Source organism: Staurois parvus, unplaced genomic scaffold (assembly GCF_062004578.1).
Source record: "Staurois parvus isolate SC_StPar_1 unplaced genomic scaffold, SC_StPar_1.0 ptg001858l, whole genome shotgun sequence".
Lineage (NCBI taxonomy): Eukaryota > Metazoa > Chordata > Amphibia > Anura > Ranidae > Staurois > Staurois parvus.
Window position 1 is genome coordinate 185,186 of NW_028319654.1, and position 27,315 is coordinate 212,500.

Sequence of the window (27,315 nt, forward strand, 5' to 3'; positions counted from 1 at the left end):
CCTTTCAAGTTTCCCCTTAGCAATGGAGTTCTGCTGATGGATCAATAAATACTGAACGATCTAGGAGGCACTGTAGACTGTTCTGCATGGGGCATTCAATGTTGGGTACTTGTAGTGTCTACAAGCAAGGGTTTGCATGGCAATCCAAGAATGAAAATGGCTTATCAATGTGATTATTGCTCAATAATCCCCTTAGGCAGCTAAAGAGGTTACAAAGAGGGGCTTTTGAAGGCAGCTCCCCCCCTCTTCTTCCCCATCTCCCCCATGCATGTGGCATTCAATCACTCTTAGGATTAACTCAGCGTGGAGGCAGTACTGGGGGAAGTACTAGGTGCAGCAGTGCAATTCTGCCTGCTGTGATCTGATCTGACTTTCCCATCTCAGCCACTTGATCGCTCTCACTGCAGAGACAGCGTCAAGCTTGCAGAGGAGAGAAGCATTTTTTTTTCCTTTTTTTTTCTCCCCCTCCTGATGCAGACTGAGGCAGGGCTCCTTCATCTGGCAGGGATGGCTGTGTCACCGCTGGAAGGGAAGCAGCCACAGACCTGCATCTCAGCTTCTACACAGCCATTCCTGCAAGACTGACTGTGCTGTGCATGCAGCATGCTTGTTCTGTTCTGCCAAGGCAGAGAGGGTGGAGGTCGGCTGAGCTGCCTAGAGAAAGGGCTTTTCTGCCTTTCAGTGTCTGTGTCTAGTGTCCAGGGCTGGTAACTGCAGCCCTGAACCCTCCCTGTGAGCACGCACAGCAGTGAAATCCAACCAGCCAGGAGGGGGGTTGCATTGAACCTGCTGTTGACCTTCAGCACCCTGGACAGCGGCTGGAGGGACCCCCTTGCGCTCTGTTGCAGCACCCTGGACATTGGCTGGAGAGGACCCGCTTAATCAGCGCCCTGGACAGCGTCTGGAGGGGATCCATAACTGATTCAGCACCCTGGACAGCCTCTGGAGGGGATCCACAGCTGATTCAGCACCCTGGACAGCGTCTGGAGGGGATCCATAACTGATTCAGCACCCTGGACAGCGTCTGGAGGGGATTCATAGCTGATTCAGCACCCTGGACAGCGTCTGGAGGGGATCCATAGCTGATTCAGCATCTTGGACAGCGGCTGGAGGGGATCCATAGCTGATTCAGCACCCTGGACAGCGGCTGGAGGGGATCTATAGCCGATTCAGCACCCTGGACACCAGCTGAATGGGATCCTTAGCTCTTTGATTCAGCACCCTGGACAGCGGCTGGTGGGGATCCTTAGCTCCTGGGATCAGCACCCTAGACAGCAGCTGGAGGGGGTCCTTATCTCTTGGGTTCAGCACCCTAGACAGCGGCTGGAGGGGATCCTTATCTCTCTGATTTAGCACACTGATCACAATCTGAGACCAGGATCTAGCACAGTACATTACACAGCCATCTGGATCTCTCTCCCCCCTCCCTTCCCCTCTGCTCAGAAATCTGGATCACTCACTACTCAGCGCAAGGATCTGGTTCAGCACCTTGGAGAGAGACCTGGATCAAGCGCCTGTCAATCAGCCCCCCCCCCCCTTGTGATCTGATCAGCCCCTGAGACAAGCATCCAATACTTTACCCTGCATCTGGATCCCCCTTTTTTCCCTCACCTTGCAAGAAAAAACCCCACAAGATCACAACCCTAGGATCTCACCACCTTGGACAGCAAGATCCGATTCAGCCCCTGCCCAAAAAAATTGTTTGTTTTTTTTTTTGCTTCAGCAGCAGAGTGGCTCCTTTTTAAGTTCCCATCGTCTGCTAATTGCAAGAAGCAGCTAACAAACGCCCCGGAATACAAGTGCTGCACACCTCAAGGCTTCTCCATGGCTGCTAGCCCAGTGGGTACTGAGCTGGGCTGGGGCATGTTGTTGGCTTTGGCTTGAAGGAAAGAAAGGTTTTAAGGCTTAACCTGGATCAGGTACATTGCAAGGTCACAGCACCATTGTTTTTACCTGTCTACCTTCCACCAACCCAAGCTGGGGAAAGTTATTTATCTCCTTTGGATTTACTGCTCTAAGGAGGTCTGTGGAAGCCTGAAACTGCTATTATTTTGCTCAAATGTCAATAATGATGTGTCCTCTAGACCAAGTTGGGGGCTAAAGGTGTTGTTATGTGAACAGGCTGCCATGCTTAAGCTGTACTCTTCCTCCTTGCCTGCACTGGGGATGGTGCCACTAACCAAAGCTCTTTGCATCTGCCCTGTTTCCCCTCCAGTTCCCTCCAGATGTTGGTTTTAATGGAGCATACCCTTTGGATTACCTATAGTGAAAAATCAAGGCTACAGTTCTAGAATGCCAGTGCTGGGTAATGGCAAAGGGCAGAGAAGTAACCAGAAAACAATTTGCAAGACTCTGAGATCCTCCCTTAGGCACCCTGTAATAAATTTATCTCCAGGTAAAAGGTCCAACTGCAACCGTCTTGACTCTAGAGAGAGCAGGTAAACAGCAAGCTTCATTTTTCCATACAATATTTTTTTTGTGTGTGTGATCTATCTTGTCTCTTCTGCTTTAGCTGCATTGCAGACTGCTTTACTTATTAATGCTTTTTTTTTTTTTCCACATTTGTTAGTGAGAGCTGAAATACCCAAGGGTTACCCCTTGTATTTTGTTCTAGAGGAATAATTTCTGTTAAATTGAAAAATAAATCTATACTGTAGCACTTAATCTATCCTTGGAAGAGGGGATTAGGTTACATAGCTTCCTGGACTTGAGCTGGAAGCCAAGGGCTCCTTGCAAACCTGCGAGTATGCTTTAGAAAAAAAAAAAATCTATGGTTTTCTGTTACTGCCCCAAAATATGAATGTTCCATCTCTTTTATATCATGGATCGGGTCCTGTTAGAGAGAAAGCTTGATTCTTGTAATGTGGTGATCTCTGTTTCAGATTTAGAGGATCCTTTAGAATATAGTAAAATAAACCAGCACTCAATTTCACTTTTTAATGGAATGCATATGTGATTGCCCCAGTTATGTAAGACAAGCAGATGGCTTGGGGGGAAACGTGAAAGATTTATGCAGCATAGATAGCAATTCACGTTATTTGAGCTTCAGATGGTGGCTTGATCAAATAATACACACACAAACATATATATATATATATATATATATATATATATATATATATATATATGACTTAGAAATGTGTTTAAGATAAAGTAGGATAATGCACTTGCCTTACAAAATTGGTTCATGAATGTTTCATGCTTATGGAGCAGAACAGGTTAATAATTCAAATGCATTATGCTTTATTTGCCTGGGTGTATTACAGCAATCCCACATTTAATATGTGCCTCTCTGTGCCATGGCCTTGCGCTCTTTGAAACTCCACTTTCCTCAGGAGGCGACGCTAGATGATTTTCTTTCATTTTCAAGCAGATGTTGGGAAGGGGAAAAAAAATGAGCTTTTTCATTTTCTTTAGTGGATTGGTGCATTTTCGCATATTTCTATTCAATGGCATTTGTTGGCAGTTGGATACAGGAATGGAAAGGAGAGGATGTAGTTCCTTCAACAGGCAGGCTGAGGGTGCCAGTGAGCCACCTTTAAGGGACTTTTTTTTACCTCTTGTTTTTAACCTGTGGGATGCCAGATGATGGAAGAGAAAAATAAAGATCTCACAGGGCTTGTAGTGTTGCCTTTTGAATGTGGAAATCATTAAAACGTGGAAGTCTCCTTTAAATAAACTATGAACTGTTTTTTTTTTCACTTTATGGAGCTACTATTACCATTTAGGGTGTCTAACATCTTCAAACTACAAATACAAGTGTGTTTGCCTTTAGTCCTGTTGAGGTTATACATGGTTTTGATGTTTTGGATGGTGTCAGCCATCATAGAACAAACCTATTGATTGTTACTTGTCTCAGTTATTTACTCAGCCTGAATATTTGCTACTCAGTGAGATGTGACTATGGATATATTAGGCATTATCTGATCTTCTGAAATGCAAGTTATGAATTACTAAACATGTTTTTGTGTTTCCTCTGCTCTATGCCTGTCTCTTGCCATCACACTTTGGGGATTATGGACTTACACTGCAAACAGTAAAGATAAGCAGAACCTATAACAAGCCATAGGAAACTGTCTATCACAAGTCTGACAAGGCTAAGCTCTCAAAGTATGCTTTGTGATTGGTTGCTATGGGGTACTGTGTTGCTCCCTGATATTCCTTCTTGCATTATTATTGTTTCTAATAATTTCAAATGAAATGTATTGAATGTACAGTGTATACCAGATAGCCTTGGTATTACTGATATGCTATCATGCTTTCACAGAAATCTTTTCATCAAGAGACAATGGGTCTTGACAGTGTGGATAAAACTATATATAGAAAGAGGATGGCTTGCTTATCTAACTGATTAGGCACAAAACAGAAGTGCATTCTCTGTATCACAGGCAATCTGGATCTTACACATGCCAATTAAATGAAAGTGTTCTCATGATATGAACCCGACTGCTGCTGAATCCTAGTCCCAGAGCCCAGTTCCCCCCCACCCCCTCATTCTCTTCCCTCTCTGCTCCATGGGATTTGTTACAGAATGAGATCACGCCATTTTGGGTGCCCTGTAGCTGCATTCAAAACAGAGATTTACATGGAATCAGAGCAGCCTGACATTTTTTTTATATCCCCCCCCCCACCCCAGCCCGCCTCCAACAGGATTCCTGTACATGTCATTTATTGAGATTGCAAAATCACATCATGCGACTGCAGAGGGGAGGGTGAGAGAGAGGAGGGAGAAGAAGGAGTATGGAGAGAGAGAGCGAGAGAGAGAGAGAGAGAGAGAGAGAGAGCGAGAGAGAGAGAGGGGGGAGAAGGAGTATGGAGAGACAGAGAGCGATAGAGGATGGAAAAGAAAGAGATGGGCAGAGAGAGAGAGAGAAAGAGAAAGAGTGGAAAAGAAGGCGTATGAAGAGACAGAGAGAGAGGAGGGAGAAGAAGGAGCATCTAGAGAGAGAGAGAGAGGAGAAAGCAGGAGTATGTAAACTGTGAGAGAGAGAATGAGTATGGAGAGACAGAGAGCGATAGAGGATGGAAAAGAAAGAGATGGGCAGAGAGAGAGAGAGAGAGAGAAAGAGAAAGAGTGGAAAAGAAGGCGTATGAAGAGACACAGAGAGAGGAGGGAGAAGAAGGAGCATCTAGAGAGAGAGAGAGGAGAAAGCAGGAGTATGTAAAGTGTGAGAGAGAGAATGAGTATGGAGAGACAGAGAGTGATACAGGATGGAAAAGAAAGTGTATGGACAGAGAGAGAGAGAGAGAAGAAGAAAAGAAGGAGTATGGGGAGACAGAGAGTGATAAAGGATGGAAAATAAGGTGTATGGACAGAGAGAGAGAGAGAAGAAAAGAAGGAGTATGGACAGACAGAGAGAGAGAGAGAGAGAGAGAGAGAGGAGAAAGCAGGAGTATGTAAAGTGAGAGCTAAAGAGAGAGAGAAGAAGGAGTATGGAGAGACAGAGAGTGATAAAGGATGGAAAATAAGGTGTATGGACAGAGAGAGATATGAAGAAGTATGGAGAGAGAGGGGGGAGGGGGAGAGAGAGAGGGGAAAAGAGAGAGAGGGAAGTAGAAGGAGTATGGAGAGACAGAGAGAGAGAGAAAAAGGAGGGAGAAAATGAGTATGGAGGAAGAGAGGGAGAGGGGAGGGAGAAGAAGGTGTATGGAGCAAGAAGGAGTATTGAGAGAGTGAGGAGACATAGGAAGGAGAAGAGGAGAGTATGGAGAGAGAGAAGAAAGATTATGGAGAGACAGAGAAAGAAAGGAGAGAGAAGAAGGAGTAGAGAGAGAGAGAGACAGAGAGAAAGAGAAGACATAAGAAGGTGAATAGGAGAGTATGGGGAGAGAGAGAGTGAGGAGACAGGAAGAGAGAGGAGGGAGAAGAAAGAGTATGGAGAGAGACAGAAAGAGGAAAAAAGAGAGAAGGGCAAGAAGGAGTAAGAGAGAAAAATATAAAAAAAAACAATGTATGGATAAAGAGAGAGAGAGGGGGGGGTTATGAAGAAAGCAATAGAGAGAGAGGAGGAAGAATGAGCATGGAAAGACAGAGAGGGGGGAGGAGGAAGAAGGATGAGAGAGAGAAAGAGAGAGATAAAGTGAGAGGGGGCGGGGGAGAGGAGGGAGGAGAAGGAGTATTGACAGACAGAGACAGAGAGAGAGGAGGGAGAAGAACTTGAGGAGAGCGGAGAAGGAATATTCAGAGACAGAGAAAAAAAGAGAGAGGAGGGAAAAGAAGAAATATGGAAAAAAGAGAGAGAAGGAGTGTGGTGGAACAGAGAGTGACAGGAGGGAAAGCAAGGTGTAGAGAGAGAGAAGAGAGAAGGGATAAGTGGGAGAAGTAGAGGAGGGATGGAGAAGAGAGACTAGACAAAATGAGAGACAGAGAAAGAGGAGGGAGAAGGAGTATGGAGAGGGAGGTAGAGGGAGAAGAAAGAGTATGGAGAGAGAGGGAGAAGAAGGAGTATAGAGAGAGTGGGGGAGAAAAAGGAGTATGGAGATACAGAGAGAGGGGAGAGAGAAGAAGTGGAGGAGAAACAAAACGAGAGAGAGAGAGAGAGAGAGAGAGAGAGAGAGGAGAGGAGTGTGAAGATACAGGGAGAGTGAGAGAGAGTGAAAAGAATAAGTGGGGAACAGAGAGGGAAAGGAGAATAAGTAGTCTAGAGATAGACAAAGAGAGAGAGAAAGTGGAGCAGAGACAGAGGAGGAATGGCTGGAATATGAAATGGAGGCAGAGAAAGAAAGAACCTGGAGTATCAAAGGAAAAAGGACAAGGAGGAGGGGTAATGGGAGATAGAAAAAGAATGGAGAGAGATAGTAAGAGAGTTAAAGAAAGGGAAATGCAGTGAGAGATAAAACATGAGGGAAAAGAAGAGAAGGGGGCAGAGAGAAAGGAGAGGGATGGAAACATTATATCTGTTTCATAGAACATAGAATAAAAGGTGGAGATAAATCTGACTTCATATTTCCTTTTCTAAATACATAAAACAAGAAATAATATGAGCAGCTATTGGAAGCAGATCCATTTTCATTCTGTGTTTCATAAGTCACCCACCTAGAGAAATTAAAAGCAACAGGACAGAGAGAACAGGGCAGTGCTAGAGAGGGTGGAAAGAGAGAAAAAAAGAGAGAGATTTAAATAAAACACGAAGATTAGAGAAGTAAAATGAGAGAAATTATAAAGAAAGAGGGTAGGTAAAGAAGTTATAACATTTTTTGTACTGTGTGCTGGTGACTTACAGTGCAGGCAGCCATCTTGAGCCGAGAAAATAATTAGTAAATTCCTAAATGTGCTTTTAAACACCCTTTAGGTAGGAAGGGATTAAACCCAGGACCCCACCACTGCAAGGTCTCAGTGCCATTCATGAGGCTTCCATACCACTGTGTTATAGTACCTCCCTTTTACCAGCAAGACATACTCTAGTAGACTGCAGTGTAAACCTTTGTGACCTTTCTATAGATTTTGGCCCAAGCTTTCCCAAGCATTCTATTGATGAATACATTAAACATGTGTGAAGGATATCGTTATCTCCACAGCCATTTAAACTACATTAATCCGGTTCAGCAATGTTTAATTTCTGTAGGCCAATTCATGTGTAAATGTGTAATAAGAGATCAAGTGCTTTTTTTGCATTTTCTTGGCATAATTTTATATTGTTTCCTTTATCCTGTTAAAAATCAAAGGAATTTAACATATACATGATTGCCAGCAACCGTCAGTAGTCTTAGACTTCTTTTACCTTGCTTTCATCATGGTGGCGGGTATAACGTACCCCTTTTACCAGCTTACCCAAAGGGCAGGCACCCTCCCTTGCCTTCATTTCAGCATCTTTTCTGAGCCTGTGAAGTGTAGAGAGATCATCTCTTGGCATATATACAGTGCTGAAGGGCAGTTGGATCAGGAAAAGGCTATTAGCTATGTGGATGTACTGTAAGTCAGGGGCGGACTGACCTTTTTGAAACTCGGGCACTGCCCGAGGGCCCAGGGTCAGTAGGGGGCCCCATGAGATCCCCCTGGTACCTTTCATGGGCTTTTTTGGGTGTGGTTTGAGTGTGGACGAGGACACAGGGGCCCCATGATCCCCTATTGCCCGGGGCACCATGAGTTGTCAGTCCGCCTCTGCTTTAAGTATTTATGTCCAAAGTGCTGGGCTGGTATCTTTGGGGGAGGGGGGTTGGAGACAACAGATTTGTTTTTTGCTACCTTAACATTATTTACAAAAATGGCCATACCGGTGTATCAAGGGGCTGGTGAACTGGCTGGTGTTTCTGGGATCTAGAACAGGAAGCCTGACCAATTTTGCCTGCCCCTCCCAGCTGCAACAGAAGCTGCTCAAACAAGATACTAGAGACCCTCTTATGGGAAAGGATGATGGCACCCCCTCCACCTTCACATGCTGAGCATGCACAGTAACGTGTGCCTCTCATAACATCACACACTCTTTCACAGAATTGGGTTCTCTAGCCCCTCATGCTGAGGCTGGCTTGAACCATCAGACAGTCCAAGGACCCACCCCCACCAGTCACGTGACATGTCAGCCAGCCTAAGGTGTGAGTTTGAGGGAACATGTTTTGAATGGGTTTCTATATCATTATATATTTAAAAAGGGTTATAATAAAGACTTTGGACTGGGAAACAGCTCATTAATGGGTTTATTTATTTATTTAAATATATATTTAACCAGTTAGGCCCATCGGAACCTTCACAGATTAGTTTCTACGCACCCTTTGTTTCGATATTGTATTGAACCAAAGGAATGTAGACCACATTTTGAGGAGCTGGAGACCGTGTTGCGTGCTCTAATGGATCTAGAGTTGGGTGAATCCATTTGCTCATCTCTACTGGGGTAAATTCAGTTTAGCTGAATCAATCTGGCAATATTAAACCATGTTATTTTGGGTTAAAGAAAATTCCTTTCCAAGATTCCTTGGCCTAAGCCAGTGGCTGGCAACTTTTGAGCTTAAGGGGCCTCTAATGTGGCCTACGACACCACTAAATATCGTATGTACTCTCCAGCGCCTCAGGATATGCACAGCCAAAAGGGAAGCCAAGGGTACCAGGACAGCGACAACCAAAGGAAATGTTCCAGGGGTGCAGCCCTCCTCAGACGGGGAAATCAGCCACTGGATAGAGAGAAAACAGGCGGCGCACACACCTAGTGCATTATCCAAGGTTTATTGTAGGAATGAGATAATAAAAACATACTCACAGACGAAGCAAGTATCTAAAAAGCATAGAAAAATGACAATGGCCACAATGGCAGGCAAGGTATTCTCACTGTCAGTGCGGTCAAATACTGACGCATTTCGGGGACGAATCCCTTTCCTCAGAGCTGATGACCAACCTCTGATGCTGATGTATGATGTATGGACAGAAAGAGCCTCACTGTTGATGCCGACACCACTAAAGACTCACACATAATGATCAATATATGTAATACTTGAGAGGACTGTCAGAAACATGAGATCTAATAGAGGAAATGAGGGTCAGAGAGTGTGGACATGTTACATTGTGGCTGGGGACAGGACTGGGACAAGGGGTGGGCAGGAGGGCAAGCTGCCCTGGGCGCAAAGGTTTACTGTAGGGATAGAGGTGTATTCCTCCTCTTACAAGGCTGACAGGAGTAGTGACAGTGGCAGTGATTTTGACAATTGAGGTACTACTGGGCATAGGATCCCCAAAGCTTGCACATTGGGAATGGGGAAGAGGGGCGCAGTGTGGTATCTTTACCCCGGGCACTAGATGACCTTGTTCCAACTCTGGCTGGGGATATGCTGCAGAAGAGAATATGAAATTGGGAACATGTTACATGAGGCTAATAGAGTCCAATGCTATTACCCAAATCAATGTTCCTCTATAGAATACTGAGGTCATAGGTCCACACCTCATACCAAAGGACCATATGCTGGGCACCAAGGGCCTTGGCTCTCATGTTCTCTGACTACCAGGAACACTGTGGATATTATACATTGTTAGCAAACACAGAAGGTCTACTGAAAACATTTGAAAAGAACCTGCCATGTAGCTTTCCAGTGATCCGGATCTGCAAGGCAAGGCTGTTGTGCAGAAATGTTGGGCAGGAAGCAGAGGCTTCATAATAATAGGAAGGTATGGCTGCTCACATGTCCATAAATTATTATTACAAATTATGCAAATAATAAATGTTTTCAAACATTACCTCATGCAGCTAAGATTATATACATGGAAGTGAATCTGTTGTTGGCCCACTCAGGACAAAAGCAAGAGGAACACTTTCATTCTGGCTTCACCGTGATTTTATATCTATCGGCTTTTTATATCATTGGTGCTCCATTTAGGCAGAGGAGTAAGAATAAACTCTGAGCAAATTTCAAGTCATGGTTTGGCGCTCAGAACTCTCTCCATGCTACCCTGTGAAGACCTTAAGCAGCCAATCACTAAGCACCTGGCTTGTCACATGGGAGACCAGTCACATGCTCCCAATTATCAGAAGTATCAATATTTGTCTTCACTCCTGGAGTCCCAATGATACAATGGAGGAGCAAAAGAAATGGAAATACGGTATATAAGCTTTTCAGAAGCATCAATAAATCTGTCAGTTTGCTCTGCATTAGCAATATCTGAATACATTTTTGGAAGATTGCTTTTAGACATATAGTATAACTTATAAAATGAAAGTGACAAAAAAATGCTTTTAATAATGTAAATAATGTGATCCTCAGTCATAACCAAACTCTGAAGATATTTTACACACACTCACCAGCCGCTTTATTAGTCACACCTGTTCAATTGCTTAGCAACACAAATTGCTAATCAGCCAATCACAGCAACTCATTGCATTTAGGCATCTAATATGATGAAGATGATTTGATGAAGTTCAAACTGAGCATCAGAATGGGGAAGAAAGGGGATTTAAGTGACTTTGAATGTGGCATGATTGTTGGTATCAGACAGGGGCGGATTGACAACTCATGGGGCCCCCGGGCAATAGGGGATCATGGGGCCCCTGTGTCCTTGCCCACACTCAAAAAAGCCTATAAAAAAGGTAACAGGGGCATTTCATGGGGCCCCCTACTGACCCTGGGCCCTCGGGCAGTGCCCGAGTGCTCAAATGGTCAGTCCGCCCCCGGTGCCAGACAGGCTGCTATGAGTATTTCAAAAACTGCCGATCTGCTAGGATTTTCACGCACAACTATTTCTAGGGTTTAGAAAGAATGGTCTGAAAAAGAGAAAATATCCAGTGAGCACCAGTTGTGTAGAGGAAAATGCCTTGTTGATGTCAGAAGAGAATGGGCAGACTAATTGCTGCAACATTTAAATGGTAGGATCAGAATTAGGTGTAAACAACATGGAAGCATGGATCCATCCTGCCTTGTATCAATGGTTCAGGCTGGTGGTGGTGATGTCATGGTGTGGTGGATCCATCCTGCCTTGTATCAATGGTTCAGGCTGGTGGTGGTGATGTCATGGTGTTGTGGATCCATCCTGCCTTGTATCAATGGTTCAGGCTGCTGGTGGTGGTGTAATGGTGTGGTGGATCCATCCTGCCTTGTATCAATGGTTCAGGCTGGTGGTGGTGGTGTCATGGTGTGGGGGATCCATCCTGCCTTGTATCAACGGTTCAGGCTGGTGGCGGTGGTGGTGTCATGGTGAGGTGGATCCATCCTGCCTTGTATTAATGGTTCAGGCTGGTGGTGTTCATTTCATGGTGAGGTGGATTCATCCTGCCTTGTATCAATGGTTCAGGCTGGTGGTGGTGTCATGGTGTGGTGGATCCATTCTGCCTTGTATCCACGGTTCATGCTGGTGGTGGTGGTGTCATGGTGTGGTGGATCCATTCTGCCTTGTATCAATGGTTCAGGCTGGTGGGGGTGGTGTCATGGTGAGTGGATCCATCCTGCCTTGTAAAAACGGTTAAGGCTGGTGGTGTCATGGTGTGGTGGATCCATCCTGCCTTGTATCAATGGGTCAGGCTGGTGGTGTCATGGTGTGGGGGATCCATCCTTCCTTGTATCAATGGTTCAGGCTGGTAGTGGTGGTGTAATGGTGTGGGAGATATTTTCTTGTCACTAGCAAGGTGTACCAAATAAAATGGCCGGCAAGTGTACATCATGGAGTCCGATGCACTTTGATTGATTTTTAAATATGTTTAGATGTCAGGACTGGAAGCCATGAGATCAAGTGACTTTGTTCATTAACACAGAGACGCAGGGCCTCCTATGTACGCACCCTGTCTCTGATAAAAGACTTCTGCTGAAGAGAGTGTGGTGTGCAGAATGGTTGATGGACAGATGGGTCATCACTGTTCTCATTAAACATGTGATGCTAGGAGACATCTAACCTATACGTATTTAAAATATAAATATTCTTTAGCTTGGATTTCTTTGTGTCCTTTATTATAAATACAAATTTTAAAAATGTCCCCCAAAGAAGATCCAACATTAATCATGCATGCCGACTGAAAAAAAGAAAAAAAAATCCACTCTGCCCTAAACACTGACCGCCGCCACCTGACAGCTGCACCACGATGACAGTTTTTAAATAGGGTGATGATGTCACAAAGGGGCGGGATCACCCTGACCCCTTGTTACATCATCATGCCCTGTGATTGTGGTCAGGTGTAATGCTTTAGCCAATCACAATGCACTGTAAGGGCACGGTGCAATTTGGAACGTGGCAGGCAAACAGCCCGCTGAATGCTTGTACTGTTCGTGTGTTCAACGAACACACAAATGTCCTGTGTTCAAGTCGAACTTATGTTCGACTCGAACATGTAACAAATCACTATTTGAAACTCTTTTTCCTGGAACCATTTCTGAAAACATCTAGATGGGTGGGATTCAGGGGCGGATTGACAACTCCTGGGGCCCCTGGACAATAGGGGATCATGGGGCCCCTGTGTCCTTGCCCAAATTCAAAAAAGCCTATGAAAAAGGTACCAGGGGCATCTCATGGGGCCCCCTACTAACCCCGGCCCTCGGCCAGTGCCCGAGTTTCCAAATGGTCAGTCCACCCCTGGTGGGATTGTTAGCATGACCTAGCAATTTAAATGGGTACCACCATTCCAAAGTGTACAAGCCACCAGAGAACATGTTTAGTGTGCCAGCAAGCAACTCCATTCAAAATAAATGAAGTGCGTCAGTTGCAGGAACTTGGAGGATGCTGCTGGATCTTGACTGTTAATGGTCCAAGGATATGGAGTGCATAGATTCAAAATATTATTGTGTGTTTTAACAGCTAAACCCACTTTTAGTAACAGTGGGCATGCTATGCAGAAAATAATATACACAAGTTTTCGAAGTATAAATATGCCATACCTGTCTACTACACATAGTAAGGGCTAAACCAGGGGCAGACTGACCATTTGGAAACTCGGGCACTGCCCGAGGGCCCGGGGTCAGTAGGGGCCCCATGAGATGTCCCTGGTACCTTTCATAGGCTTTTTTGAGTTTGGGCAAAGACACAGGGGCCCCATGATCCCCTATTGCCCGGGGGCCCCATGAGTTGCCAGTCCGCCCCTGGGCTAAACTACACTTGCGATCTTAATCCCAGGCTTCTAAGTATTCAAAATCAATCTGCTGCAAATCAGGTTATGGACAAACAGTAATTAGATCCCTCAGCTGTATGAGATTAAGATCACTAATGCATTTGACCCTAAAGGTAACCAGGAGATTATTAGACACGTGAAAACAGACAGGATTACTCAGTGAGGAGAGTAATGATGGTGTATAAAACCTAGCCACAGTATCCATTCAAAGTCTGGTTTACTTCAATTAGCATGGTAAAAGGAATGGCCCACGAGTGGTCCCCAATGGTTTCCAGTGGTGCCCTTTATACAATCCCAGTAGGATTACAATGAATGCTTGTAGATCAGTCTAGATTCTTACTATTCTCTCTGAGTGACTGCGAACGTATTAGAGTATTTTTATGCTTGAGGTTGGAGGCCTTTTTCAGTTATATTTTTCAGCTCTATATTATGTGAATGTGTAACGGCCTCAGCCAACGTCACTCCATTAACCACTCCTCCTGACGCATTTTCCCCCGCCCACCAGGGCTATGTCATACCTCTATAACTAAGCCCCTGGCGGGTCAGGCGAAACACATGAGAGGGTGTGGTTAGTAGAGCGACATTGGCTGAGGCCATTACACACACACTCACCGGCCATTTTATTAGGTACACCTTGCTAGTACAAGCTGGGCCTCCTTTTGCCTTCAAAACTTCATAGCATATATTCAACAAGAAGTATTCCTCAATGATTTTGTCCATATTGACATAAGTTACTGTTGCCCTTCTATCATCTGGAACCAGTCTTCCCATTCTCCTCTGACATCAACAAGGCATTTCCCTCCACACAACTGCCACTCAATGAAGATTTTCTCTTTTTTGCACCATTCTCTGTAAACCCTGGAGATTTCAGGTACATCAGTTTACGCAGCGCTTTACATATATATTGTACATTCACATCAGTCCCTAACCCTCAAGGGGCATACAATCTACGGTCCCTAACTCCCATTTATATACAAGGGCCAATTTAGACAGGAGCCAATTAACCTACCAGCATGTCTTTAGAGTGTGAGAGGAAACAGGAGTACCCAGAGGAAACCCACGCAGGGACAGGGAGAACATGCAAACTCCAGGCAGGTGGTGCCGTGGCTGGGATTCAAACCAACGACCCTAGTACTGCCAGGCGAAAGTGCTAACCATTTAGCCACTGAGATGGTTGTAAGTGAAAATCCCAGTAAATCAGCAGTTTTTGAAATACTCAGACAAGCCCATCTGGCACCAACAACCATGTCACGTTCAAAGTCATACCCCTTTCTTCACCATTCTGATGTTCAGTTTAAACTTCAGCAAGTTGTCTTCACCACATCTAGACGCCATCTTGATCCTGTGTGCCTCTATTCTGGAAAAGATCCTGGATCTGTCGTGTTGAAGACCCAGAATGCGAGTGGGGTGGGCGATTGTGCGGAGTGGGCTTAACAATCCTGCCCATGATCGTCCTGCTGTGTTCCACATAAATGGCTCAAAAGCTTACTTCTCCCTAGAGCTCACTCAGTGTGCTGCCATGCAGCTCCAGCTCCAAGCCATGCCCCCTTCACCACATCTAGATGCCTAAATACATTGAGTTCCTGCCATGTGTTTGGCTAATTAGCAATTTGTGTTACCAAGCATTTGAACAACTGCACCTAATAAGGTGGCCGATGAGTGTACGCTCAAATGGATTGGGTTGAGCAAGTGGTGTCTCAAACTTTCTTTGCCGACACCTCTAGATGAGTGATATCTGATGCCAGATTCCCTCTGATGCCACATCTCACTCTTCCTTGGAGCAGCACCAGGGGCAGACTGACCATTTGGAAACTCGGGCACCGCCCGAGGGCCCGGGGTCAGTAGGGAGCCCCATGAGATGCCCCTGGTACCTTTTTCATAGGCTTTTTTGAGTTTGGGCAAGGACACAGGGGCCCTATGATCCCTTATTGCCCAGGGGCCCCATGAGTTGTCAGTCTGCCCCTGAGCAGCACTACAAGGATTTAAAGCTAGGAACATGTTACATGAGACTAGTAGACATCACTGCTATTACCCCAATCAATGTTCCCACTACAGACTGCTGAGGTCTGAGGGGTTTACATCACATACCAAAGGACTCTATGTCAATAACAATTTGTACTAAAGTTCCTGAAGTGTTGCCAACTTGTGCACTGGGTGCTCCTCAACAGTCACCCCAAAGGTTTATACCTACTGCAGGGGCGGACTGACCATTTAGCCACTCGGGTCAGTAGGGGGCCCCATGAAATCCCCCTTGAGATGCCCCTGGTACCTTTCATAGGCTTTTTTGGGTGTGGTTTGAGTGTGGGTGAGGACACAGGGACTCCATGATTTCCTATTGCCCGGGGGGCCCTATGAGTTGTCAGTCCGCCCCTGACCTACTGTATGTACTTTTATGAAGCTATCAGAGAGTAAGCAGCCCAAGACCAGGCCCCATGAGTTGTCCATCCGCTCCTGAGCAGCACTACAAGGATTTAAAGCTAGGAACATGTTACATGAGACTAGTAGACATCACTGCTATTACCCCAATCAATGTTCCCACTACAGACTGCTGAGGTCTGAGGGGTTTCCATCACATACCAAAGGACTCTATGTCAATAAAAATGTGTACTAAAGTTCCTGAAGTGTTGCCAACTTGTGCACTGGGTGCTCCTCAACAGTCACCCCAAAGGTTTATACCTAATGCAGGGGTGGACTGACCATTTAACCACTCGGGTCAGTAGGGAGCCCCATGAGATGCCCCATGAGATGCCCCTGGTACCTTTCATAGGCTTTTTTGGGTGTGGTTTGAGTGTGGGTGAGGACACAGTGACTCCATGATTTCCTATTGCCCGGGGGCCCTATGAGTTGTCAGTCCACCCCTGACCTACTGTATGTACTTTTATGAAGCTATCAGAGAGTAAGCAGCCCAAGACCAGGGCAAGGTTTAGTCTCCACCGCTCTTTCAATGTCCACCAGCCCCTTTGAAGGAGAACTCATTCTAGGTTACCAATATCCCACTCCTATCAGTCCAGTGCTATCACACACATATACCAGCATTTGTAACCTTGGAAACAGCATCTGAGACTAAGAAAAAAAAATATGTATATAACTAATGTAGCCATTACATCTAAGGAACGATAGGCTTGAATATATTCGTCTTTTGTTTTTGGGTTTAGATTCACGAAGACAAGGGTAATGACCACCTTTCTCTTCTGTTCTCCCCCCATAGTAGGTTTATGGCAAAGTGACCCGTAGAGATCAGCCTCAACACATTCTTGGTTTCCTTCCTTCTGAGCCATAATTAAGTTCCAGGATTATGCTAATGATCACAATCTGCACATTAGCGATTGGCGAAGGTTTGTATTGCCTGTTGGTACTAATGAGAGCACGCAGATAGGGAAAACTGACTTATTTAGTTGTTTAAATTGGCTTGTTAATTAACCCGGGTCCCTGGAAGTGAACTCTAAACCAGAACACGCATTGCTATGTTGCGGGTGTTGTACGAGCCGTCGCAGGAACATCTAGCTGTGTACAGCTGTATTATGAGTCATGTCATGTGTTGATTTGTACGATCAATTATTATAGGCAGCTCAGCGCTCTGGGCGATATTATGCTTGTAGCATTAAATTGTAAGGCAAACATATTAATAATTACTCAACTTCCCCGGGTCCCTGCTGCAAATTCACCTGAGCCCGCTTGTCAAGCTGCAGTAAGGGACAGAAATGCTAAGTTGACACGACCTGCCTTTGGTTGGTGCTCTTCGAATGATGTATTGTTAAATGGCTTCTGATATGCTTCGGACTAGAGACTAGTAATCAATAAGTGCCTGCTGTAAGTAGAAAACCCATTTCCCTTCCCCCGCTTTTCTCTCTTTCAGCTCCAAATATCTCCTTTCCTCTTGTCAGCCTTATAAAGTAGATGAAAACCCAAAATGAATGACATTTTGTTTTCCGAAGGACTGTATTTTAATGAATTTTTAATAAAATAACATTTTTTTTTTTTCGTTTTTGTTTGTTATCCTTTGGTTTCAATATAGCGGTGTTGGGTGTCCTTTTATCATGCAGTGGTAAATGACCGCTGCTCAGTTCTCCAGCATTCTCGGAGAAGACAGTTCTCCTCTAAATGCCTTTTTATGAAGCGGCGTAGATCAGTTCTCCGAATGAAGGGGGAAGCGATCTACAAATGCTGGAAAAACGGTCGTGAGATTACAGTAAGTATCACGTACATGGTGATGGAGGCCAATGGAGAGAGGGCTTTCCTTGCGGCTAAGTTCTGGACTCCCCTGAGAGTGGGACAGCAGGAGTCAGGCCCAATGTGGCACAGGTCGCCTGTAGGAGTGCTGGTTGGTGGTCCACTCCAGGGGTGGACTGACAACTCATGGGGCCCCCGGGCAATAGGGGATCATGGGGCCCCTGTGTCCTTGACCAAACTCAAAAAAGCCTATGAAAAAGGTACCAGGGGCATCTCATGGGGCCCCCTACTGACCCCAGGCCCTCGGGCAGTGCCTGAGTTTCCAAATGGTCAGTCTACCCCTGGTCCACTCAGAAGCACAGCTGGTGCACAGAGATAGGTCTGCAGACTGGAGGCGCCTGTGCGAGGTATGCAAGCCCTTCTGGGATTTAGATGTTTACTGGGTAGTCAGTTCAAGCCAAGGTCAGGTACCAGGTGGGAATCAGAGCAGACGTAGTCAGATGGGATAGCCGAGGTCATACACAGAGGAGCGAGAGAGAGAGAGTATCCGTAAGCCAAGCCGAGGTCAGATCAGGGGTAAGGCAGAGTAGACAGGTCCAGGAGCAAGTCGAGTTGGTAACAGGAAATCACGGGTTAAAGTCACAGGCAGGGGCGGACTGAAAACTCATGGGGCCCCTGGGCAATAGAGGATCATGGGGCCCCTGTGTCCTTGCCCAAACTCAAAAAAGCCTATGAAAAAGGTACAATCTTTCCAGTTGGTGACCTCAGTGGTCCTGGCCTGCGTATTGTGCGCTGAAACAGCCATTTGTAATCTCCATTGGAAACTTAATTGACATCTTAAGTGCAAAACTGGGAATCAAGGACAGAGTGTTGTCACCCTATAGTACCATATACTCTCAGATGTCTTCTTTGTTTATTATCATTCAGAGATTATCTTCAGGTCTCTATGGGGATCTACCCTGAGATGATGGAAACCTTTTGTGCCTAATATGGACTTTACGGACTCCTGACTTATTTTCTATGTTGTGTGCTGAGATGAACTAGACACTCCCTTTCAGCCATTTATGTTATTTGTCTGTTACTACCAGGGGAGGACTGACCATTTAGGCACTCGGGCCTGGGGTCAGTAGGGGGCCCTTTCATAGGCTTTTTTCGTTGGCGAGGACACAGGGGCCCCATGATTTCCTATTGCCCGGGGGCCCCATGAGTTGTCAGTCCGCCCCTGGTTTCTACCACATATATGTTGCCATGGATTGGCACCAGGAAAGGAAAATTATGGTAGGTATTTGATACAATTTTCTGTTTTATTTTATTTTTTACTGAAAATACAGTTTTGCCGCCTCCCATCCGCCATGTAAGGAAATGATGAGAGCGCAGCGGTTCTCTCATTCTGGAAGGAGGTCACATGGCACCTCCCACTCTAACTGCACTCTAACCTGTGGGCACGCAGCGTGGCGATCGGTGGTGCGCTGTGTCCCTGGGACACAGCAAATCACTGATCAGCAGAAAGAGACGATAACTTTGGCTCTGTCATGTAATCAGCTGTGTCCAATCACAGCTGATCGCATGTAAATAAGGGAATGCCGGTTATCGGCATTTCTCTCCTCACGAGTTGTCACGCTGACAGAGGAGAGGAGAGCCGGTTATCTGCATCCCTCAGAGGGGACATCTACACTGATCAGTGTCCTGATGATCAATGTAGCCCCATCAGTGCCACTTGTCAGTGTCCATCAATGCCACCTGGCAGTGCCCATCAGTGTACATCCATGCCATATATCAGTGCCCATCTGAGCTGCCTTTCAGTGCCACCCATCAGTGCCAGTCAGTGCCACCTATGAGTGTTGCCAATAAGTGCCACCTATCAGTTACAGTCAGTGCTGCCTATCAGTGCCCATCAGTGCTGCCTATCAGTGCCTGTCAGTGTTGCTTATGAGTTCCAGTCAGTGCCACCTAACAGTGCCAGTCAGTGCCGCTTATCTGTGCTAGTCAGTGTTGCCTATCAGTGCCATATATGACTACTGCTCAGGGGCGGACTGACCATTTGGAAACTTGGGCACTGCCCGTGGGCCCTGGGTCAGTAGGGGGCCCCATGAGATGCCCCTGGTACCTTTCATAGGCTTTTTTTAGTTTGGGCAAGGACACAGGGGCCCCATGATCCCCTATTGCCCAGGGGCCCCATGAGTTGTCGGTCTGCCCCTGGTACTGCCTTTCAGTGCCCACCAGTGATGCCTGTCAATTCCCTACAGTGCCACTTACCAGTGCCTCCTCATCAGTGCCCATCAGTGCAGCCTATCAGTGGCAGTCAGTGCCGTCTATGAGTGTTGCCAATCAGTGCCACCTATCAGTGACAGTCAGTGCCACCTATCAGTGACAGTCAGCGCTGCCTATCAGTGCCCATCAGTGCTGCCTATCAGTGCCTGTCAGTGCCACTTATCAGTTCCAGTCAGTGCCACCTAACAGTGCCTGTCAGTGCCGCCTATCAGTGCTGCCTATCAGTGCCATATATGAGTACTGCCTTTCAGTGCCCACTATTGATGTCTGTCAATTCCCATCAGTGCCACTTACCAGTGCCTCCTCATCACTGCCCATCAGTGCCGCCTATCAGTGCCCATCACTGCAGCCTCATCAGCGCACATCAGTGAAGGAGAAAAATTACTTGTTTACAAAATTTTATAAGAGAAACTAAGGAAAAAACTTTTTTTTTTCTAAAATTTCAGTTGATTTTGGTTTGTTTATCAAAAAATTAAAAGCCCCCAGAGATAATTAAATACCACCAAAAGGAAAGCTCTATCTGTCTCAAACAAATTATAAAAATGTCACACGAGGTACAGCGTCGCATGACCGCGCAATTGTCATTCAAAGTGCGACAGCGCTGAAAGCTGAAAATTGGCCTGGGCAGGAAGGGGGTGAAAGTGGTTAAAAAAAAGCAGTTATGCAAATATCATGCCACATAAAAATGTACAACTGCCATCTTTTATTCTACAGGCTCTCTCCTTTTAGAAAATATAGAATGTTTCGGGGGGGGGGGGGGGGTATAAGGAGCTTTCGGGCCTTAAATGCAGATTTTATCACACAGCACATGTTTAATGCAACTTTTTCTCCTGTTCCTCCAGGGAGAGACGCAACACTAACTGGGCTAATATGATGTATAGATGTCCAGAAATAAATATATCTAAAAGCAGCGGATAGGAGAGCAGCTGCTGTGCTCAATGGCAGGAATGGATTCGCAGCAGCCGCCAAGTGGGTGGAAGGGGAGCACTCGTGGTTGTCGTAGAGTAAAGGATTGGCTGGGTCACCTAAAAATGTTGGTGTTGGTGGCCATGTTGAAGGATGCTAATGGATTTTCATGAGACAAAAATTGGGCAAATCATCATCAGAACACATTTTTAAGAACTTTATTCATTTTTAACCCCCGGTTCACATCTGTGCGGGTGGTGCCTCTGCGGATCCGCTCGAAAATCCACCCGCACAGAGAATTGCGGACCCGCGGGCGGGTGCCATTTGTTCTAATGGCACGCCGGCCGCACTGGGAAACGCAACCGTACTGGGAACCTTGGCTGCGTTTTCCAGAGTAGTGCAGGGACTTCTTTCCCTGCGTGTCACGGGCACAGGAGTCCATTCAAAGCATCCACAGCAACATAAGACCTCCCCAGCAACAATAGATCTCCCAGCAGCCAGCAACAATAGACTCCGTCCTCAAAAGTAGATCCCTTCCAGCAACAATGGATCCCCCCAGCAACATAAGACCTCCCCAGAAACAATAGATCCCCTTCCAGCAACAATAGATCTCCCAGCAGCCAGCAACAATAGACTCCGTCCTCAAAAGTAGATCCCTTCCAGCAACAATGGATCCCCCCAGCAACATAAGACCTCCCCAGAAACAATAGATCCCCTTCCAGCAACAATAGATCTCCCAGCAGCCAACAACAATAGACTCCGTCCTCAAAAGTAGATCCCTTCCAGCAACAATGGATCCCCCCAGCAACATAAGACCTCCCCAGAAACAATAGATCCCCTTCCAGCAACAATAGATCTTCCAGCAGCCAGCAACAATAGACTCCTTCCTCAAAAGTAGATCCCTTCCAGCAATAATTATATTACTATTATATTAGTATAGCAGGACTGCGGAGGGCATTCTGACGGGGGGGGGGGCTGAATAACTGCCACTGACATCCGCAGTGACACCAATACAGTGATCAGTGCTACTAAAAAGCACTGACACTGTACTAATGGCACTGGGCAGGAAGGGGTTAACATCTGGGGAAATCAAAGGGTTAACTGTGTGTTAGGGAGTGATTTTATTGTGTGCTGTTGTACTAAGCAGACCTGCTGCTCTCTCTCCCCCCTCTCTCTCTCTCCCAAGCATACCCCCCCTCTCTCTCTCTCATCTCTCTCTCAATCAGACCCGCTGCTCTCTCTCTCATCCATCTCTCTCAAGCAGACATGCTCTCTCTCTCATCTATAGCTCCCCCTCTCTCTCAAGCAGACCCCCTCTCTCTCTCTCTCGCAGACCTGCCCCCCCCCTTCTCTCTCTCTCTCTCTCTCTCTCTCTCTCTCTCTCTCTCTATCTCTATCTCTATCTCTCTCTCTCTCTCTCTCTCTCTCTCTCTCTCTCTCCTGCTCCTTATAGAGAATACACGGCTCAGTAATTTGTATGGAATTTGGTAATGATAAGAAAACCAGTAAAATAGATCCCCTGCAGCCAACAACAATAGACCTCCCAAGCAACAAAATACCACCCCAGCAACAATAGACCCCCAACAGAAACAACAAATCTCCCAGCAGCCAGCATCAATAGACTCTCTAGTAGCCAGCAATATTATACCCCACCCTCAACAATAGATCCCCACCAGCAACAATAGACCTCCAAGCAACAAAATACAACCCCAGCCACAATAGACCCCCAACAGAAACAACAGATCTTCCAGCAGATAGCATCAATAGATTCTCTAGTAGCCAGCAATAATAGACCTCTCCCTCAACAATAGAACCCCCCAGCAACAATAGATTCCCTGCCAGCAACAATAGACCCCAAAGCAACAAAATACCACCCCAGCAACAATAGACCCTCAACAGGAAGAACAGATCTCCCAGAAGCCAACATCAATAGACTCTCTAGTAGTCAGCAATAATAGACCCCTCCCTCAACAATAGACCCCCCAGCAACAATATATCACCTGCCAGCAACAATAGACCCCCCAAGCAACAAAATACCACCCCAGCAATAATAAACCCCCAACAGAAAGAACAGATCCCTCAGCAGCCAGCAACAATAGACTCTCTAGTAGCCAGCAATAATCGACCCCTCCCTCAACAATAGGCCCCCCAGCAACAATAGGACCCCTGCCAGAAACAATAGACCCCCCAAACAACAAAATACCACCCCAGCAACAATAGACCCCCAAAAGAAAAGACAGAACCCCCAGCAGCCAGCAATAATAGACCCCTCCCTCAACAATAGACCCCCCCAGCAAAAATAGACCCCCTGCCAGAAACAATAGACCCCCAAAAGAAACAGCAGATCTCCCAGCAGCCAGCATCAATAGATTCTCTAGTAGCCAGCAATAATAGACCCATCCCTCAACAATAGACCCCCAGCAACAATATATCCCCTGCCAGCAATAATAGACCCTCCAAGCAACAATATACCACCCCAGCAACAATAGACCCCCAACAGAAAGAACAGATCCCACAGAAGCCAGCATCAATGGACTCTCTAGTAGCCAGCAATAATAGACCCCTCCCTCAAAAATAGACCCCCCCAGTAACAATAGATACCCCACCAGCAACAATAGACCCCCCAAGGAACAAAATACCACCCCGGCAACATCAGACCCCCAACAGAAACAACAGCTCTCCCAGCAGCCAGCATCAATAGATTATCTACTAGCCAGCAATAATAGACCCACCCCTCAACAATAGACCCCCAGCAACAATATATACCCCACCAGCAACAATAGACCCCCCAGGGAACAAAATACCACCCCAGCAACAACAGACCCCCAACAGAAACAACAGCTCGCCCAGCAGCCAGCATCAATAGATTCTCTACTAGCCAGCAATAATAGACCCATCCCTCAACAATAGACCCCCAGCAACAATATATCCCACCAGCAACAATAGATCTCCCTAACAACAGTAGACCACCATGCAAAAATAGATCTCATCCAGTGACAATACACACCCCAGCAGCCAGCATCACTAGACCTTCCAGCACACCCCGGCACCCCTTGCCATTACATACGTTCAATGCTGGAGGTGCCGGAACTGCGCTCCCCCCGCATTCCCTCTGGGTTTATATCTAGTGTAAATTGAACCTTTTATGAAATGGTCCTTTAGGGTGGTCATATTGTTCCAAGGTGGGTTTATTTCGACTTTATATTTAAATTTTGGATTGAAGTTTTGGATACATTGCCACGTAGGTCTGAACACATTGAAAAGCCTCTAGGTTTCCTTTTCATTTCATACAATAGACTTTTCCGGAAGCTGCAGCTGTGATATACGGCCGCAATACCCCTCACTACATGACACCTGCAAGATCGCGGAGTCACTTCCACCCTCCAGGGCTGTATTCCTGACAGCGGTTTTCGAATTGGTTTCATTAGCATGCAGCAAACCAATTAACTGTGTTGTATGTTAAGCAGTGCGCCGAAGTCCTGCGTTTCCAACCACTTAATGGAACTCGCTATTTACCTAACAGATGTACAAAATAACAGCTTAGTAGGGAAGTACAACAATCAAAACACACAGCAACGAAGAACAAAATGCTGATGAAGATGCAAATACTCGCTCATAATTTATTTCCAGTGAAAAAAATATATATTTCAGAGGACCAGTTTGCCAAATAATGGCATTTCTACTAGTAGTAAATGTTCATGGTTTCTTATGGGAGATGTAAAAAAAATTTGTTAAATTTTGCCCATTTTTCAGCAGGCCCCACCCACATGGAAGAGAAAAATATTTCCAATATATTTAGAAAAAAAATTAGATATGTGACATGTATTTACAATATATATTGTCCTACATTAATATATTTTAACATGTGTTCTAAAAAAATTTTGATTTATTTCCATAATCCCTGTTAGTGGCCAGTGAAAAAAAATATATTTCAGATGACCAGTTTGCCAAATAATGGCATTTCTATTGGTAGTAAATGTTCATGGTTTCTTATGGGAGATGTAAAAAAAAATTGTTAAATTTTGCCCATTTTTCAGCAGTCCCCACCCACATGGAAGACAAATATATTTCCAGTATATTTAGAAAAAAAATTAGATATGTAACATGTATTTACAATATATATTGTCCTACATTAATATATTTTAACATGCGTTCTAAAAAAATTTAAATTTATTTCCATAACCCCTGTTAGTGGCCAGTGAAAAAAAATATATTTCAGATGACCAGTTTGCCAAATAATGGCATTTCTATTGGTAGTAAATGTTCATGGTTTCTTATGGGAGATGTAAAAAAAAATTGTTAAATTTTGCCCATTTTTCAGCAGTCCCCACCCACATGGAAGAGAAAAATATTTCCAATATATTTAGAAAACAAATTAGATATGTGACATATATTTACAATATATATTGGCCTACATTAATATATTTTAACATGCGTTCTAAAAAAATTTAAATTTATTTCCATAACCCCTGTTAGTGGCCAGTGAAAAAAAATATATTTCAGAGGACCAGTCCGCCAAATAATGGCATTTCTATTGGTAGTAAATGTTCATGGTTTTTTATGGGAGATGTAAAAAATGCCTTGAATTTTGTCCATTTTTCAGCAGGCCCCACCCACATGGAAGAGAAAAATATTTCCAATGTATTTAGAAAAAAAAAATTTGATATGTGACATATAGTTACAATATATATTGGCCTACATTAATATATTTTAACATGCGTTCTAAAAAAAATGTAAATTTAAATATATTTTCTAAAGGCTTATATTTAAAAATATATATTTTTAACCTCTTGGCTGCAGCCTAATGCAAATGTACAGCCTCCCGGCGTCTGGGCTTAGACGCCGAGCAGCCGCACATTTGCGTTCTATTAAAAAAAACATATGTGCCGAGATCGCGCCCTGAGCACTCCCAGCACACACGTTCAGTAGTCACAGAAAGGTCCCGATCTCCTCTTTCGATCGGGACCTTTCCCGATCATGTGACCGCTGTGAAAGCGAATCACGGCGGTCACATGACCCTAAAACCCCGCCCTGCCTCCAGGCTTCTGGAACCCTTAAAGGGCCGAGAGGCGTCGGTGCCAAGGGGTTAAAATGTATTCTTCAGATTTTAAATAAAAAAGTCATTTTACATATATTTTTGCATATATTGGTAAATGCATTCCCAAAATGTAGATGTATTTTTAAAGACAGAAATGTAGATGTATTTTCAAAGACATATACTGTATTTGAAAATGTATTTTTAAAAAATAAAAAACACATTTCAACATACAGTGTGTATATATATATATATATATATATATATATAGTATTTATTTATTTATTTTAGATATATTGAATACGGTCAAAATTGTAGCATTTCGAATATATGTTAATATATCTGGGAAGAATATTTTAAAAATATATTTAAAATATATTTTTCTTCCATGTGGGCAAAACCATAAAAACTTCCTGTGTTGTATAGGGACCTGGTTTGGGATGGCGATTGTGCTGGACTGACTTGCCTGGTCACTAGTCATAGGTAGGTGGCTCCATGGGCAATGAGAAAGGAATTCCTTCCAGTGGTTTGAGCACAACAGTGGATGGGATGGTGATGGTGGACCCTCTTGGGAACGTGGGCTGCCACCTTTCTGGTATGGCCATGTGGTCATTTCAAAGAGAAGAATTGAGTGAGAAGGAAGGAGAGCCCAAAATGAAAATCTTCATGAGTAAAAGTATTATTATTATTATACAGGATTTATATAGCGCCAACAGTTTGCGCAGTGCTTTACAATGTGAGGGCAGACAGTACAGTTACAGTAAAAAATAATTACGGGAAGAATCAGGGGGCCCTGCTCATTAGAGCTTACAATCTAAAAGGGGAGGGATCAAGTGATACAAAGGGTATTAACTGTGGGGGATGAGCCGATAGAGAAAAAACTTGTACAATTGCTGGGTAGGGCCAGGATAGGCTTCTCTGAAGAGAAAAGTTCTCGGGGATCGTCTAAAAGTGGACAGAGTAGTAGGAGATAGATGAACAGATTGGGGTAGGGAGTTCCATAGGATGGGAGAGACTCGGGAGAAATCCTGGAGGTGAGCGTAGGAGGAGGTGACAAGGGAACTAGAGAGCAGGAGGTCTTGGGAGGAATGAAGAGTGTAATTTGGTTGGTATTTTGAGACTAGGGTAGCGATGTAGCTGGGGGCTGAGTTGTGGATGGCTTTTTAAGTTGTTGTTAGTATTTTGAATTTAATTCATTGGGTGGAAGCCAGTAGAGGGATTGGCAGAGAGGGGTGGAGGACACTGAGTGGAGGCCAGTGGAGGGATTGGCAGAGAGGTGTGGAGGACACTGAGTGGAGGCCAGTGGAGGGATTGGCAGAGAGGGGTGAAGGACACTGAGCAGAGGCCAATAGAGAGATTGGCAGAGGGGGGTGGAGGACACTGAATGGAGGCCAGTGGAGGGATTGGCAGAGAGTGGTGGAGGAC

At 45.1% G+C, this 27,315-nt stretch overlaps 1 protein-coding gene across 2 annotated transcripts in view; it reads left to right on the forward strand.

Annotated features, from left to right (window-relative positions):
* Positions 1-389: 389 nt before the first annotated feature.
* Positions 390-27,315, forward strand: part of LRFN5 (leucine rich repeat and fibronectin type III domain containing 5) — a 341,992-nt gene continuing 315,066 nt past the window's right edge. For both annotated transcript variants that reach the window (XM_089664215.1, XM_089664214.1), the window contains exon 1: positions 390-2,438. The gene's annotated coding sequence lies outside the window, so the exon portion shown is untranslated. The remainder of the gene's footprint in view (positions 2,439-27,315) is intronic.